The following is a 16,650-nucleotide window of genomic DNA, read 5'->3' on the forward strand; positions in this document are numbered from 1 at the left end:
TAGGAAATCACTGTTTAAAAAACTGGGATCGCCCATCTTCAATGGAAGTGAGATGACTTCTTTTCTCTTTTTTCTCTGAAACGTGGTAGAAGTGGCATCTTTGAAATATTTTATAGCAGAGGTAGATAGATTCTTGTTAAGTGGGTTGAAAGGTTATAAGGGGTAAGCAGGAATGAGCATTTGTGATTATAATCAGATCGGTCTTGATCTTATTGAATAGCAGAGCAGACTCAAGGGGCTGAATTGCCAACCCTGCCCCTAATCTGTGTGTGTGTATGTAAACATCAGATCCATTGATTCCTATTTATCATAGTTGTATTTGTTTCTTTTGCACCAATAACCCCCTGTTCAGTTTCCTGGACAGCGCTTCGCTTCTGGTCAGACAGAGGTAGTGAGACAGAGCACCTCCTGCAGTATCCTGAGACGACAATCCCAGGGCACCTGTCTGTTGCTTTTCCTCCCAGTTGATGCACAATGGCATCTTCTTTACCTCTTGAGGACATGGAGTGCCTGGAGAGCAAGGTCCCTTGGCCCCTCTTGCCAAGTCAGTGAATGAATACATCCAATGGGTTTTAGTCATGAAGAGAAGGTCTAAGCTCATATCCAGCAGATAATGATTTCTGATGGACCTGGCTCTCCATGATAACCTTCACCCAGTCCATGGAGGTAGGCAGAGCCACAACTTCAGACAGAATGTAGGTAAATTTGTAGCAGCAAAATACAATAGACGAAGGAAATCTGAAGCATACACAGATAATTATTGAAAAACTCAGCAGATCTCGCAACATCTGTGGAGAAACAGTCACAGTCATACTGGACTCAGAAAGTTAATTGTTTTCTCACTGCGGGTGCAGACAGACCTGCTGAGTTTCTCCAGCACTTTGTATTTGTTTTAAGCAAAATCCTCCTCATTTCTCTGGAATCTGCACATAATCTCTGGCACTTCTTTTCCCATACATTCCCCTGCTGGTCTTTGCATCTAGGTCAGCTCATTAATAGAAAAGTTTAAAGATATTTTCTAATCAACCTATTCAAAGATGTTATTGCATGCCTCTGGAACAGGTGAAACTTAGAGTCATAGAGATGTATAGCACAGAAACAGACCCTTCAGTCCAACTCGTCCATACAGACCAGATGTCCCAACCTAATCTAGTCCCACCTGCCAGCATCTGGCCCATATCCCTCTAAACCCTTCCTATTCATATACCCATCCAGATGCCTTTTAAATATTATAATTGTACCTGCTTCCACTACTTCCTCTGGCAACTCATTCAATACTCACACCACCCTCTGTGTGAAAACGTTGCCCTTTAAGTCCCTTTTAAATTTTACCCCTCTCACCATAAACCTGTAGTTCTGGACTCTTCCACCCCAGGGAAAAGACTTTGACTATTTACCCTAACCATGTCCCTCATGATTTTATAAATCTCTACAAGGTCATCTTCCAGCCTATAATGCTCCAGGGAAAACATCCCCAGCCTACTTAACCTCTCCCTATAGCTCAAACTCTCCAACCCTGGCAAAGTTCATGTAAATCTTCTCTGAACCCTTTCAAGTTTCACATCTTCCCTGTAGGAGGGAGACCAGAATTGCACACAATATTCCAAAAGTGGCCTAACCAATATCCTGTACAGCCACAACATGACCTCTCCACTTCTATACTTAATGCATTGACCAATAAAAGCAAGCATATGCCTTCATCACCATCCTATCTACCTGCAACACCACTTTCAAGGAACTATGACTTGAACCCAGGCCTCCTGGCTCAGAGATAGGGACACTACTCAAGAGCCCTTGAGCAAGTTTAGAGGCTCAGCGTTTATTTCGGGCTCAGCAGGGTCCTGTTTGCAGTGCCTGAATGTAAGCTACCTCAGCTGCTTCATCCTCCCCTGGCTGCAGGATCCATGTCAATGCTGTGCTTACCACAATGTGACCCTGAGCGTACTCCAGCTACATTATCTGCCGAAGTAGATATCCCTACACAGTATTGAAGAGAAAGGCTTTACAGTGCACTCTCTTTGAGTCCCAACTGTTCCACTTCAGAGATGTGATGGGAACAGCTGATAGACAGGCCTGGGGGGCAGAGGCTTTTTTTCTCTTTGTCCTGGCTTAGGGGTGTAATCAAAGTCCGCAAAGAAACACATACAGATTTGTCAGGGCTGTAAGCCAGCCCCCCCCTTACCCAAGGATTTATTGTGACAGTGCAACTTGATGTGCAGCTGTATGTCACTGCTTGGAGGGTCTCTTGCTGTATGATTGTAATATCCAATCCCTCCTTCAGCACAGTGTTGTGACTCTAACAACAGGAGTGCACTGATAATCAAACTCCATAACTCCACGTGTTGTACCAAAGGCATAAACGTTTTATTTAAAGAGCAAAATGATTAATTTAAATATCTTTATTAGCAGTCTTTTTCAATTAACTCAAAAATAATGTTTTTTTTAAAAAAAGACATTCTTATAACTAGTTATCAACCTAACTACTACCTTGAGAATTCAACTACATCCCTAACTATATACCAAACACACACTTAATCACAAGAAAGAGCTGATACATTTTAAAAAGTGAGAAAACATCCCGGGTGAAGGTCTGAACTCAAAGGATAAAAAAATTGGAATGACTTCTACCATCCTATCAATCTTCCATCAACAAGAATGCAATAACAATAGCTGTGCGATCAATAAGAGATCTTTAGATCTGACTTCAATTTAGGTGAGTCAGTTAGACTTGGGTTTTCAAATTGAAGTAAAAAATTCAGCTTTGAGACTTTAAGCTAAAGATGCTGATCTCTGGGACTTTCTCAGGTTTCCAGTTGTCCTGCTCCAGGATTTTTTTGCTCAGGAGAAAGAGAAGGTTAGTTATTTTCTTTTGCTGTCAGCTTCTTGGAGGATTGTTCCATCAATGACCAAATACAGGTTTACTGGAAAATGCAGCAACTTCAGTCCAGAAGGTGTTGCTAGGTGGGCTTCACCACAGGGCTTCCCAAATGAATCCATCCAGCAATTATCAGTCTTTCCCACATAGTCACTTCACTTGCAACCTCAACAGAAAATAGCTAACAGCCCACATTATCCTTTTGACTTCAGAAAATACTGCTGAATACAGCTCCCAGAAATCACATAGCAATCTTTTCATTCAGAATCTTTCTCCTTTCACCTTAAAAATATGTCCCTGATCTTGAACTCCCCCAGCTAGGGAAAAGACACCTGCCATTAACCTTATCTATACCCCTCATTATTCTACGAACCTCTGTAAGGTGAAATCTCAACCTCCTATACTCCAGTGAAAAAACCTCCCAGCCTCTCATTATAACTTAAACACTCCATTTCCAGCAACATCCTTGTAAATCTCTTCTGAACTCTCTCCAGCTTAATAATATCCTTCCTATGAGACCAGAAATGACACAGTACTCCAGAAAAGGCCACCAATGTCCTGTACAACCTCAACAGAACATCCCAACTCCTATACTGAAAGGTCTGGGCAATGAAGGCAAGCATGCTGAATACATTCTTAACCACCTTATTTATATATGATGCAAACTGCTAAGAATTATGTACCTGGAGCCCTAGGCCTCTACGTTCTACAACACTGCCCAAGACCCTACTTTTAATTGTATATGGCTTGTCTTTGTCTGATTTACCAAATTATCAGGTAGCACCAGTGCTAGCCCCTACACCCCTGACTGTACATTGACATTTATTATGCACATCCTTCTCCGACAGGGGAGAAGAATAGGGAGGCATTAGCATGAGGACGTTAGCACTGCAATTGTAAATATAGGTATCAATCCCCAGCGCTGGGATCATCCATGTGTGACACTTGTAAGGTAAAGTTGCCATAGTCCCAAAAGACTACTCCCTCAAAGGGAGAGATGTCATTTGTTGAGTTTAAACTGAGCATCACCAAGCCTGAAGTGAGGGACAAGGCTGAGAAGGCAGGGCCTTGTTGGTAATCTCGGCTGATGTAGGAATTAAGCTCACACTGTTAATGTCACTCTGCATTGCAAACTAGTCAATCCAGTCAACTGAGCTAAAATTTTGGGATTGAGAGAGTTTGGAGTTAAATAATGCTGATTGAAAGGTTGTTCAATGTTGCCAAAGAGCTAAAGGTTGATTGAAATTAATTTATGTTCTTTGGTGTTTGTGCCTGATAGTCCAGTGAAGTGGATATTCGTGTAGTTGTGACAAAAGGTCAGTCAGCTGCTGGTGCCTAAGCCACTGTGTTTTGTTGCTCTTCTTATGTTTGGGCAGATGTGTGAGACAGAGGCACTGTCATAAAGCAGTGCAACATTGGGAACTGTAATGAAATGAGTGACCCTGTTTGCATATGAGGAAGCTGATAGAAATGCTTGATTCCCACTTTTGTGTGCACATCCTGTGCAATGACAAACTACTCAATGCATCAGACTCCTAAGAGTGTGATTTATTTATACATAGCACTGATAGTGGTGCATGCCCTGCCAGTGTAGAGCAGATCATTCATCCCCTTGGAATATTAGATCCATTCATTCTTGAAGTTTCCATTGGCACTGACCGTCTTCACTGCCCACCCATAAAACTTGCCAATATAATTTGGATCCTGCTGCAACACCAACTGGAAGAATGCCAGAAATTGTGTTTCTCATGCTAGGTGAATCCCATTGGGATTGATTCCAGAAACAATAGAGTGCAGGGACCAAGAGCTTCAGGCACTCAGACTGTTGTGTCTTCATGCTGGTAAGCTGTTAAAGACAGAGTGATTTTGATACATTCCACATTATTAATTTGATCTCTTCTGTTTACTTATCTTTAATAAGTAATGACAGTTAATGATGGGTGTGGTTCTTGTTGCATTGTATTTGATAGGGGGGATAAGGAAAAAGAGTAACAGCAGCAATAACAACAGAAGCAGATGCACCAACAGGTAGAGCATAGATGGGTCACTAAGGAGATGCAGGTGAGGCTTGCAGAGGGTCTTACAATATCTACAGGCCAGGGTGACCTCTTTTAATAATGTCTGGCTGAGGAGTTTACATTTGCTCAGGTAGGTTGTCTCTAACATACCAGTGTACATACTCATAGAGTCATAGAGATGTACAGCACGGAAACAGACCCTTCTGTACAATTCGTCCATGCCGACCAGATATCCCAACCCAATCTAGTCCCACCTGCCAGCACCTGACCCATACCCCTCCAAAGCCCTCCTATTCATATACCCATCCAGATGTCTTTTAAATGTTGCAATTGTACCAGCCTCCACCAATTCCTCTGGCAGTTTATACCACCCTCTGCGTGAAAGATTCGCCCCTTAGGTCTCTTTTGTATCTTTCCCCTCTCACTCGAAATCTATGCCCTCTAGTTCTGGGCACACCCACTCAGGGAAAAGACATTGTCTATTTATCTTATCCATGCCCCTCATGATTTTATAAACCTCTATAAGGTCACCCCTCAGCCTCCAAAGCTCCAGGGAAAATAGCCCTAGCCTATTCAACCTCTCCCTAAAACTCAAATCCTCCAACCCTGGCAAAATCCTTGTAAATCCTAACTGAACCCTTTCAAGTTTCACAACATCTTTCCGATAGGAAGGAGACCACAATTGCATGCAATATTCCAATAGTGGCCTAACCAATGTCCTGTACAGCTGTAACATGACCTCCCAACTCTTGTACTCAATACTCTGACCAATAAAAGAAAGCATACCAAACACCTCCTTCACTATCCTATTGACCTATGACTTCACTTTTAAGGAGCTATGAACCTGCACTCCAAGGTCTCTTTGTTCAGCAACACTCCCTAGGATCTTTATGTATATAAGTTCTGCTAAGATTTGCTTTCCTAAAATGCAGCACCTCACATTTATCTAAATTAAACTCCATCTGCCACTTCTCAGCCCATTGGCCCATCTGATCAAGATCCCATTGTAATCTGAGATAACCTTCTTCGCTGTCCACTGCACCTCCAATTTTGGTGTCATCTGCAAACTTACTAACTACCTCCTATGGTCACATCCAAATCATTTATATAAATGATGAAAAGTAGGGAACCCAGCACCGATCCTTGTGGCACTCCACTGGTCACAGGCCTCCAGTCTGAAAAAAACCCTCTACCACCACCCTCTGACTTCTACCTTTGACCCAGTTCTGTATTCAATGGCAAGTTCTCCCCGTATTCCGTGAGATCTAACCTTGCTAACCAATCTCCTATGGGGAACCTTCTCAAATGCTTTACTGAAGTCCATATGGATCACATCCACTGTTCTGCCCTCATCAAACCTCATTGCTACTTCTTCAAAAACCTCAATCAAATTTGTGAGACATGATCCCCCATGCCGAAAATGTGTTGCTGGAAAAGCACAGCAGGTCAGGCAGCATCCAAGGAGCAGAAGAATCGATGTTTCGGGCATGAGCCCTTCTTCAGACAGTCCTCACTTTCTCCTCCATGATCCCCCATGCATAAAGCCATGTTGACTATCCTGAATCAGTCCTTACCTTTCCAAATACATGTACATTCTGTCCCTCAGGATTCCATCCAACAACTTGCCCACCACCGAGGTCAGCCTCACTGGTCTATAGTTCCCTGGCTTGTTCTTACCACCATTCTTAAACAGTGGCACCACATTACCTAACCTCCAGTCTTCCGGCACCTTACCTGTAAATATCAATGATACAAATATTTCAGCAAGAGGCCCAGCAATCACTTCCCTAGCTTCCCACAGATTTCTAGGGTACACCTGATCAGGTCCTGGTGATTTATCCACGTTTATGCATTTTAAGACATCCAGCACTTCCTCCTCTATAATATGGTCATTTTTCAAGATGTCACCCTCTATTTCCCGACATCCTATATCTCCCAAATCCTTTTCCACAGTAAAAACTGATGCAAAATACTCATTTAGTATCTCCCCCATCTTCTGAGGCACCACACAAAGGCTGCCTTGCTGATCTTTGAGGGGCTCTATTCTCTCCCTAGTTACCCTTTTGTCCTTAATATATTTATAAAAACCTTTGGATTCTCCTTAATTTTATTCGCCAAAGCTATCTCATGTCCCCTTTTTGCCCTCCTGATTTCTCTCTTAAGTATACTTCTACTGCCTTTATACTCTTCTAAGGATTCACTCGATCTATCCTGTCTATGCCTGACATATGCTTCCTTCTTTTTCTTAACCAAAACCTCCATTTACTTAGTCATCCAGCATTCCCTTTACTTACCAGCCTTCCCTTTCACCCTAACAGGAATATACTTTCTCTGGATTCTCATTATCTCATTTCTGAAGGCTTCCCATTTTCCAGCTGTCCCTTTACCTGCGAACATCTGCCCCCAATCGGCTTTTGAAAGTTCTTGCCTAATACCATCAAAATTGGCCTTCCTCCAATTTAGAACTTCAACTTTTAGATCTGGTCTATCCTTTTCCATCACTATTTTAAATTGAACAGAAATATGGTTGCTGCCCCCAAAGTGCTCCCCCACTGACACCTGCCCTGCCTTATTTCCCAAGAGTAGGTCAAGTTTTGCACCTTCTCTAGTAGGTACATCCACATACTGAATCAGAAAATTTTCTTGTACATATTTAACAAATCCCTCTCCATCTAAACCCTTAACACTATGGTAGTCCCAGGCTGTGTTTGGAAAGTTAAAATCCCCTACCAAAACCACCCTATTATTCTTACAGATAGCTGAGATCGCCTTACAAATTTGTTTCTCAATTTCCCTCTGACTATTAGGGAGTCTATAATATAAGTTGATTATCCCTTTCTTATTTCTCAGTTCCACCCAAATAACTTCCCTGAATGTATTTCCAGGAATATCCTCCCTAAGTACAGCTGTAATGCTATCCCTTATCAAAAGTGGCACTCCCCCCTCCTCTCTTGCCTCCCTTTCTATCCTTCCTGTAGCATTTGTATCCTGGAACATTAAGCTGCCAGTTCTGCCCAACCCTGAGCCATGTTTCCGTAATTGCTATGATATCCCAGTCCCATGTTCCTAACCATGCCCTGAGTTCATCTGCCATCCCAAATTTGTTAGGCCTCTTGCATTGAAATAAATGCAGTTTAATGTATCAGTCCTACCTTGTTCTCTGCTTTGCCCCTGCCTGCCCTGACTGTTTGACTCACCTTTGTTCTAAACTGTACCAGTGTCAGATTGAAATCTTTCCTCACTATCTCCCTGGGTCCCACCCCTCCCCAGCTTACTCATTTAAATCCTCCTGAGCAGCTCTAGCAAATCTCCCTGCAAGTACATTCGTCCCTTCCAATTTAGGTGCAATCCGTCCTTCTTGTACAAGCCACCTCTGCCCCAATACAGTTTCCAATGATCCAAAAATGTGAATTCTTTGCCTATAGACCAACTCCTCAGCCAAGCATTCATCTGCTCTATCCTCCTATTCCTGCCCTCACTAGCTCGTAGCATTGGGAGTAATTCAGATATTACTACTCTCGAGGACCTACTTTTTAAATTACTGCCTAACTGTCTGTAATCTCCCTTCAGCATCTCAACTTTTTCCTTCCTATGTCATTGGTTCCAATGTGTACAATGACTTCCTGCTGACCCCTCTCCCCCTTGAGAAAATTCTCCACCCTCTCTGAGACATCCTTGATCCTGGTACCAGAAAAGCAACACACCATTCTGATTTTTCGCTGCTGGCCACAGAAATGTCTGTCTGTACCTCAGACTAGAGTGTCCCCTAAGACAATCAATCGCTTGGAACCCGACATACCCCTCATTGCATTAAAGCCAGTCTCGGTAGCAGAAACTTAGCTGTTCATGCTACGTTCCCCTGAGAATCCATCACCCCCTACATTTTCTAAAACAGCGTACTTGTTTGAAATGGGGATAGCCACAGAAGACTCCTGCACTACCTGCCTACTCTCTTACCTTTCCTGGAGTTAACCCATCTATGTGACAATCTGAGATTTCCCCCTTTCCTCTAACTGCCATCCATTACACCCCCTTGCTCTTGTAAATTCCTCATTGTCTCTGACTGCCTCTCCAACTGATGTATTCGATCTGATAAAATTCGCACCCAACGGCATTTATGGCAGATATAATCCTCAGTAACCCATAAACTCTCCCTAAACTCCCATATCCAAGAAAAAGAGCATATCACTCAACTAAAGGCCATTTTTGCTTCTTTCAATCTACAGACCCAGAAAATTGCACTGTCTTATTCCTCTCCAAAACACTGCTCCAAGTTAAATTAATACTCATGGCTTATATTTTAAGTTTAATCAAGAGACATAGCTCAATAAAACATATAATCAAAAAGAACCCACTCTACTCACTACTGCAGACTTATTTTAAGACCACACTTAAAACATCCACTTATCTGTTTCTGTGTTGTGACCTCTCCCAACAGGTTCCTCCAAGCTCAGTTGTGAATTTAACTGTTTTTTAATACTCCTGGAAGAGACTTGGTGTGTGCTAGCCAGGAGCCCATTCCAAGGCAACTTTGAGGATGTATGAGGCAGTGGTCCACAAGTGTGTCAAGGAGATACTAGAGAAGATGCAAAACTTGACCTGCTCTTGGGAAATAAGGCAGGGCAGGTGAATGAGATGTCAGTGAGGGAGAACTTTGGGGCCAGCGACTATAATTTCATTAGATTTAAAATAGTGATGGAAAAGGATAGACCAGATCTAAAAGTTGAAGTTCTAAATTGGAGAAAGGCCAATTTTGACGATATTAGGCAAGAGCTTGCAAAAGCTGATTGGGGGCAGATATTCACAGGTAAAGGAATGGCTGGAAAATGGGAAGCCTTCAGAAATGAGATAACGAGAATCCAGAGAAAGTATATTCCTGTCAGGGTGAAAGGAAAGGTTGGTAGGTATAGGGAATGTTGAATGACTAAAGAAATTGAAGGCTTGGTTAAGAAAAAGAAGGAAGCATATGTAAGGTATAGACAGAATAGATCGAGTGAATCCTTAAAAGAGTAGAAAGGAAGTAGGAGTATACTTAAGAGGAAAGTCAGGAGGGTAAAAAGGGGACATAAGATAGATTTGGCAAATAGAATTAATGAGAATGCAAAGAGTTTTTATAAATACATTAAGGACAAAAGGGCAAATAGGGAGAGAATAGAGCCCCTCAAAGATCAGCAAGGTGGCCTTTGTGTGGAGCCGCAGAAAATGGGAGAGGTACTAAATGAGTATTTTGCATCAGTATTTACTGTGGAAAAGGATATGGAAGATATAGAATGTAGGGAAATAGATGGTGACACCTTGCAAAATGTCCATATTACAGAGGAGGAAGTGCTGGATGTCTTGAAATGTATAAAGGTGGATAAATCCCCAGGACCTGATCAGGTGTACCCATAGCTCTGTGGGAAGCTAGAGACGTGATTGCTGGGACTCTTGCTGAGATATTTGTATCATAAATAGTCACAGGTAAAGTGCCGGAAGACTGGAGGTTGGCGCAAGTGGTGCCACTGTTTAAGAAGGGTGGTGAGGGCAAGCCAGGGAACTATAGACCGGTGAGCCTGACCTCGGTGGTGGGCAAGTTGTTGGATGGAATTCTGAGGGACAGGATGTACACGTATTTGGAAAGGCAAGGACTGACTAGGGATAGTCAAAGGGCTTTGTGTGTGGGAAATCATGTCTCACAAACTTGATTGAGTTTTTTGAAGAAGTAACAAAGAGGATTGATGAGGGCAGAGCGGTAGATGTACTCTATATGGACTTCAGTAAGGCATTTGACAAAGTTCCCCATGGGAGAACGGTTAGCAAGTTTAGATCTCATGGAATACAGGGAGAACTAGCCATTTGGATACAGAACTGACTCAAAAGTAGAAGGCAGAGGGTGGTGGTGGAGGGTTGTTTTTCAGAGTGGAGGCCTGTGACCAGAGTAGTGCCACAAGGATCGATGCTGGGTCCTCTACTTTTTGTCATTTACATAAATGATTTAGATGTGAGCATAAGAGGTACAGTTAGTAAGTTTTTGGATGACACCAAAATTGGAGACGTAGTGGACAGCGAAGAAGGTTACCTCAGATTACAACAGGATCTTGACCAGATGAGCCAATGGGCTGAGCCAAATACAAGGTGTTGCATTTTGGGAAAGCAAATCTTAACAGGACTTATACACTTAATGGTAAGGTCCTAGGGAGTATTGCTGAACAAAGAGACCATGGACGGGATGGACCGAAGGGTCTGTTTCCATGCTGTACATCTCTATGACTCTAAGGCTGTATGACCTTGGAGTGCAGGTTCATAGCTCCTTGAAAGTGGAGTCACAGGTAGGTAGGATAGTGAAGAAGGCGTTTGGTATGCTTTTTTTTATTGGTCAGAGTATTGTGTACAGGAGTTGGGAGATCATATTGCGGCTATACAGGACATTGGTTAGGCCACTGTTGGAATATTGCATGCGATTCTGGTCTCCTTCCTATCAGAAAGATGTTGTGAAACTTGAAAGGGTTCAGAAAAGATTTACAAGGATATTGCCAGGATTGGAGGATTTGAGCTACAGGGAGAGGCTGAACAGGCTGGGGCTGTTTTGCCTGGAGCGTTGGAGGCTGAGGGGTGACCTTATAGAGGTTTACAAAATTATGAGGGGCATGGATAGTTTAAATAGACAAAGTCTTTTCCCTGGGGTCGGGGAGTCCAGAACTATGCCATAGAGGGCATATGTTTAGGGTGAGAAGGGAAAGATATAAAAGAGACCTAAGGGGCAATGTTTTCACACAGAGGGTGGTACGTATATGGAATGAGCTGCCAGAGGAAGTGGTGGAGGCTGGTACAATTGCAACATTTAAAAGGCATCTGGATAGGTATATGAATAGGAATTGTTTAGAGAGATATGGGCTGGGTGCTGGCAGGTGGGACTAGATTGGGTTGGGATATCTGGTCGACATGGACAGGTTGGACCGAAGGGTCTGTTTACATGCTGTACATCTCTATGACTCTATGACTCTACTGCCCTTATACTCTTCACAGGATTCACCTAATCCCTTCTGTCAATACATGACATTTGCCTCCTTTTTTTGATTGACCAGAAGAACCTCAATTTCTCTAATCACCCTAACAGAAACATACTTTCTGGACTTTTTGAAGGCTTCTCTCTTTCCAGCCATTCCTTTCCCTGTGAATATCCACCCCCAATCAACTTTCAGAAATTCTTGCGTAATAGTATTAAAATTGGAAAAAAAAACAGAAATTGCCCAAGAAGTTCAGCAGGTCTGGCAGCATCTGTGGAGAGAAATCAGTGTTAATGTTTCAGGTTCAACAACCCTTTCTCAGAACCGTTAAAATTGGCCTTCCTCCAATTTAGAATTTTTTTTAGATCATAAAAAGTTGCGAATTGCATTTGAACCAGGTAGGAATCAAACCCATTATATTCGGACCTATAATATGATGCGTAATCCATTGTGCCCCTGGCCCCATGCATTTATTTATTCATGGGATGTGGACTTCATTGATTAGGCAAGCATTTCATTCCTGACCTTAATTGCCCTTGAGATGGTGTTGGTGAGCTACTTTCTTGAACCATTGCAGTCCATTTACTGTAGGTAGACTCTTATTACCTAGTGACAGTGAAAGAACAACAACATAGTCACAGGTTAGGATGATGAGTGGCTTGGGAGGAACTTGCAGATGGTGGTTTATCCATGGTAAACATAATCTTGCCTGAGCAACTCAGGTCTAACAAATGTCATGGTAACAGAAGACAAATCATTGATCTCACAATTAGTGTCCTAAAGCAAAGGTTCAACTAACTTGAGAGATCCTGTGGCTCTCTACAACATGTTTTGGAGAGAGCCTCCGCATAATTGTGGTCTGCTGCATCCTGAACAACATCACTATCTAAAAAGGATTGCAGATGGAGGCGGTAAATGAGAAAAGAGCGTCTGTCTGAGGAGAATCAGGAGGGTGAAAGTGTGGGGAGAGCAAAGGGAGGAGAAGTGTGTCGCTTAGCAGGCAGATATGCAAGGAATGCATTAATTGCCCAACGACTCAGGTGATATGCTCTGTCTCCTACATAGTTATCTAAACCAATCCCTATTGCAATAACATTCCTGGTAACCTCAACTACCACCTCCCGATCTCACAACATTTATCATTTAAATAACTCAGGCAACATTCACATCAATGGCTTTCTGACAACACAGACACATGAACTGCACTGTGAACACACATTAGACAGAAGAAGTGCCATAAGTAATGAAAGTTGTACTGTGCACCAAACAGAACCATTTATTTCAGGTCATTTATCATTCACTGATAACCCAGAAGTCAATCTTTTTTTCCTTATTCAACCACTTCTACCTGATGATTTGAGAGTTCAGTTGAGCTAGTAGTAAGATGCTACGGATAATACTGGAGCCCTTGAGAAACTCATGGGTTTTGCCAAATCCAATGCTGGCATGGTGGTAGACTGTTGTATGGTATGTTTTGCCTAGGTATTATGGCAGGTATTATCTGAGGGGTTGCTGTGGGAACCAATCTGGTCACATCATGAGAAGTGACACCATTTACCTCTTTCAGAATGTCACCATCACTGCTGTGAGACCTCTTGGTGGAAGGGAAGTGGAGGAATAATGTCTGGTAGAAATTTTAATGAAAGCACTTCTAATGTAATTTACTAATTTACTACAATTTAATGGAAGCCATGTTGCCTTACAAAAATACTTAGTTGATAAAAATAACAAGCACAAGATGAAACATTCAGAGTGATAACCAGCATGAAGTCATGTGGTTTTTTTACCCTATAAAAATGCCTGTGATCACTAATATCTATGGACCATTGGTTTTTACAGCCAGGATCGTTGGCATATGTTGAATAAACCAGTTAACCCTGCTCTCTCGGGACTCTGTGAGGTGACTGAAATATCCTACAACTCTGGAATGAAAACCTCGTCTCATGACAGCCAATCATTACTGTCAATTGTTGTAAATAAAAACACCTGATTCAGTTGTATCCTTTCGAGAATGAAATGCCATCCTTACCTGGTCTGGCCTGCAAGTGATTCCAGACCAACAGTCATGTGGAGAATAAATACTGGTCTAACCAGTGTTATGAAGTTGAAGGTGTGTACTGTATCTTTAAGAGAGTGTGAATGCTTTTTTGCATTGAGAACTTACAAACACCTGTCATATGACTAGCTAGTAGTCTCAGAGTTTACTAGAAAATTGAAAATATGTAATATTTGGCCATGAAGTAGATACCTGAGTTGTTGTTGTTTTGACAACAATTTGAACTTAACCAATCAGTTTAAATTATGCCCCAGGAGCCTAAAAGCGGAAAATTGATGTTTCAGGCAGAGCCCTTCATCAGGAATGAGGCTGGAAGCTTCGGGGGTGGAGAGATAAATGGGAGGGGGTGGGGCTGGGGAGAAGGTAGTTGAGAGAGCAATAGGTGGATGGAGGTGGGAAGAAGGTGATAGGTCGGAGAGGAGAGTGGAGCGGATAAGCAGGAAGGAAGATTGACAGGTGGGACAGGTCATGAGGATGTTGCTGAACTGGGAAGCTTGGAACTTGGGGTAAGGTGGGGGAGGAGAAGTGAGGAAACTAGTGAAGTCCACATTGATGCCCTGCAGTTGAAGGGTTCTGAAGCAGAAGATGAGGCATTCTTCCTCCAGGCGTCGGGTGGTGAGGGAATGGCAGTGGAGGAGGCCTAGTCTGTCCTCGGCAGAGTGGGAGGGGGAGTTGAAATGTTCGGCCACAGGGCAATGGGGTTGATTGGTGCGGAGGTCCCGGAGATGTTCCCTAAACGCTCTGCGAGGAGGATTCCAGTCCCTCCAATGTAAAGGAGACCACATCAGGAGCAATGGATACAATAAATGATATTAGTGGAAGTGCAGGTGAAACTTTGATGGATGTGGAAGGCTCCTTTGGGGCCCTGGATAAAGGTGAGGGGGTAGGTGTGTGCGAAGGTTTTACAATTCCTGCAGTGGCAGGGGAGGGTGCCAGGAGGGGAAGGTGGGTTGTTGAGGGGCATGGACCTGACCAGGTAGTAACAGAGAGAACAGTCTTTGTGGAAGGCGGATAGGGGTGGGGAGGGAAATATATCCCTGGTGGTGGAGTCCATTTGGAGGTAGCGGAAATGTCGGTGGATGATACAGTTTATGTGGAAGTTCGTGGGGTGGAAGGTGAGGACCGGGGGGTTCTGTCCTTGTTGGAGGGGTGGGGTTTGAGGGCGGAGATGCAGGACGTGAATGAGATGCATTTGAGGGCATCTTCAACCAGGTGGGAGGGGAAATTGCGGTCTCTAAAGAAGGAGACCATCTGGTGTGTTCTGTGGTGGAATTGGTCCTCCTGGGAGCAGATACGGCAGAGGCAGAGGAATTGGGAATACAGGATGGCATTTTTGCAAGAGGTAGGGTGGGAGGAGGTGTAATCCAGGTAGCTGTAGGAGTTGGTGGGTTTGTAAAAAATGTTGGTGTTGAGTCGGTCGTCATTGATGGAGATGGAGAGGTCCAGTAAGGGAAGGGAGTTGTCAGAGATGATTCAGGTGAATTTAAAGTCATGGTGGAAAGTGTTGGTGAAACTGATGAACTGCTCACCTCCTCGCGGGAGCCTGAGGTGGCGCCGATGCGGTCATCAATGTAGCGGAGGAAAAGTGGGGAGTGGTACCAGTGTAACTACGGAAGATGCACTGTTCTACGTAGCTGACAAAGAGACAGGCAATAGCTGGGGCCCATGTGGATGCCCATGGCTACCCCTTTCACCTGGAGGAAGTAGGAGGATTCGAAGGAGAAATTGTTGAGGGCGAGGGTGTCCCACCTGTCAATCTTCCTTCCCACCTATCCGCTCCACTCACCTCTCCGACCTATCACCTTTACCCCCACCTCCATCCAGCTATTGCACTCTCAACTATCTTCTCCCAGCCCCATCCCCTCCCATTTATCTCTCCACCCCAAGGCTTCCAGCCTCATTCCTGATGAAGGGCTCCGGCCTGAAACGTCGATTTTCCTGCTCCTCGGATGCTGCCTGACCTGCTGTGCTTTTATAGCACCACTCTAATCTTGACTCTAATCTCCAGCATCTGCAGTCCTGACTTTCGCCCAGGAGACTAAAACCCAATCCAGTTTGAATTTACTGTTTTTGCCAACATCGAACCAATGGCACGATCTGATGTTGGGGGTATAAAAAGAGCAGGCATTTCGAAAGTCAGACAGAGTAACTGCCATTGAGAACGACCCAAAAGATTGAAACATTCTCTATCAAAGTAACCTTTTCATATGTAACATCTTTGCAGTAAAAAGAAAGAAGACAACCCAGGAGGGCTTCAGCCAGAAGTAGACAGACACTGAGGACAACAGCCACTGTATGGTTTTGAAATTAAGTTGATGTAATTGTAATAAGTGTTTATTGGAAACAGCGTTTATTATAGAGTTGAAGGCAGGTAATAAGCAGTTAAGAGAGATGGGGCTTTAGAGTTGTGAATAGTTGTTGTTTCGTGAGTTAAAGAAGAATTTACAGTTAAAGAATAAATTGATATTATTTTCTTTAAATAATGAAATTTGGGAGTTTTCTGTCATTCATATTTTAACAGATTATGAGGCAAAGTGAGCTTTTCTGGGTGTTTGGTTTAATTAACAGAGGGGTTCACAGTCATGTCGTAACACCAGCAACATCCTCATCCCATGGACAATTAAATAAAATGATCCAAGGCTTGACACTCTGAGTGGAGGGAGGAAAGGCAGACTGCAGAGCTAAGAGATACGGCGGCACGGTGGCACAGTGGTT

General features: G+C 43.3%; 1 long non-coding RNA gene across 1 annotated transcript in view; it reads left to right on the top strand.

Annotated features, from left to right (window-relative positions):
* LOC140491386 (uncharacterized) overlaps nt 1-13,957 on the top strand; it is a 148,080-nt gene extending 134,123 nt beyond the window's left edge. Inside the window, exon 4 of the long non-coding RNA XR_011963303.1 lies at nt 13,719-13,957. This is a non-coding gene — a long non-coding RNA (uncharacterized lncRNA). The remainder of the gene's footprint in view (nt 1-13,718) is intronic.
* The last annotated feature ends 2,693 nt before the right edge of the window (nt 13,958-16,650 follow it).

This window comes from Chiloscyllium punctatum, chromosome 19 (genome assembly GCF_047496795.1).
Source record: "Chiloscyllium punctatum isolate Juve2018m chromosome 19, sChiPun1.3, whole genome shotgun sequence".
Taxonomy (NCBI): domain Eukaryota; kingdom Metazoa; phylum Chordata; class Chondrichthyes; order Orectolobiformes; family Hemiscylliidae; genus Chiloscyllium; species Chiloscyllium punctatum.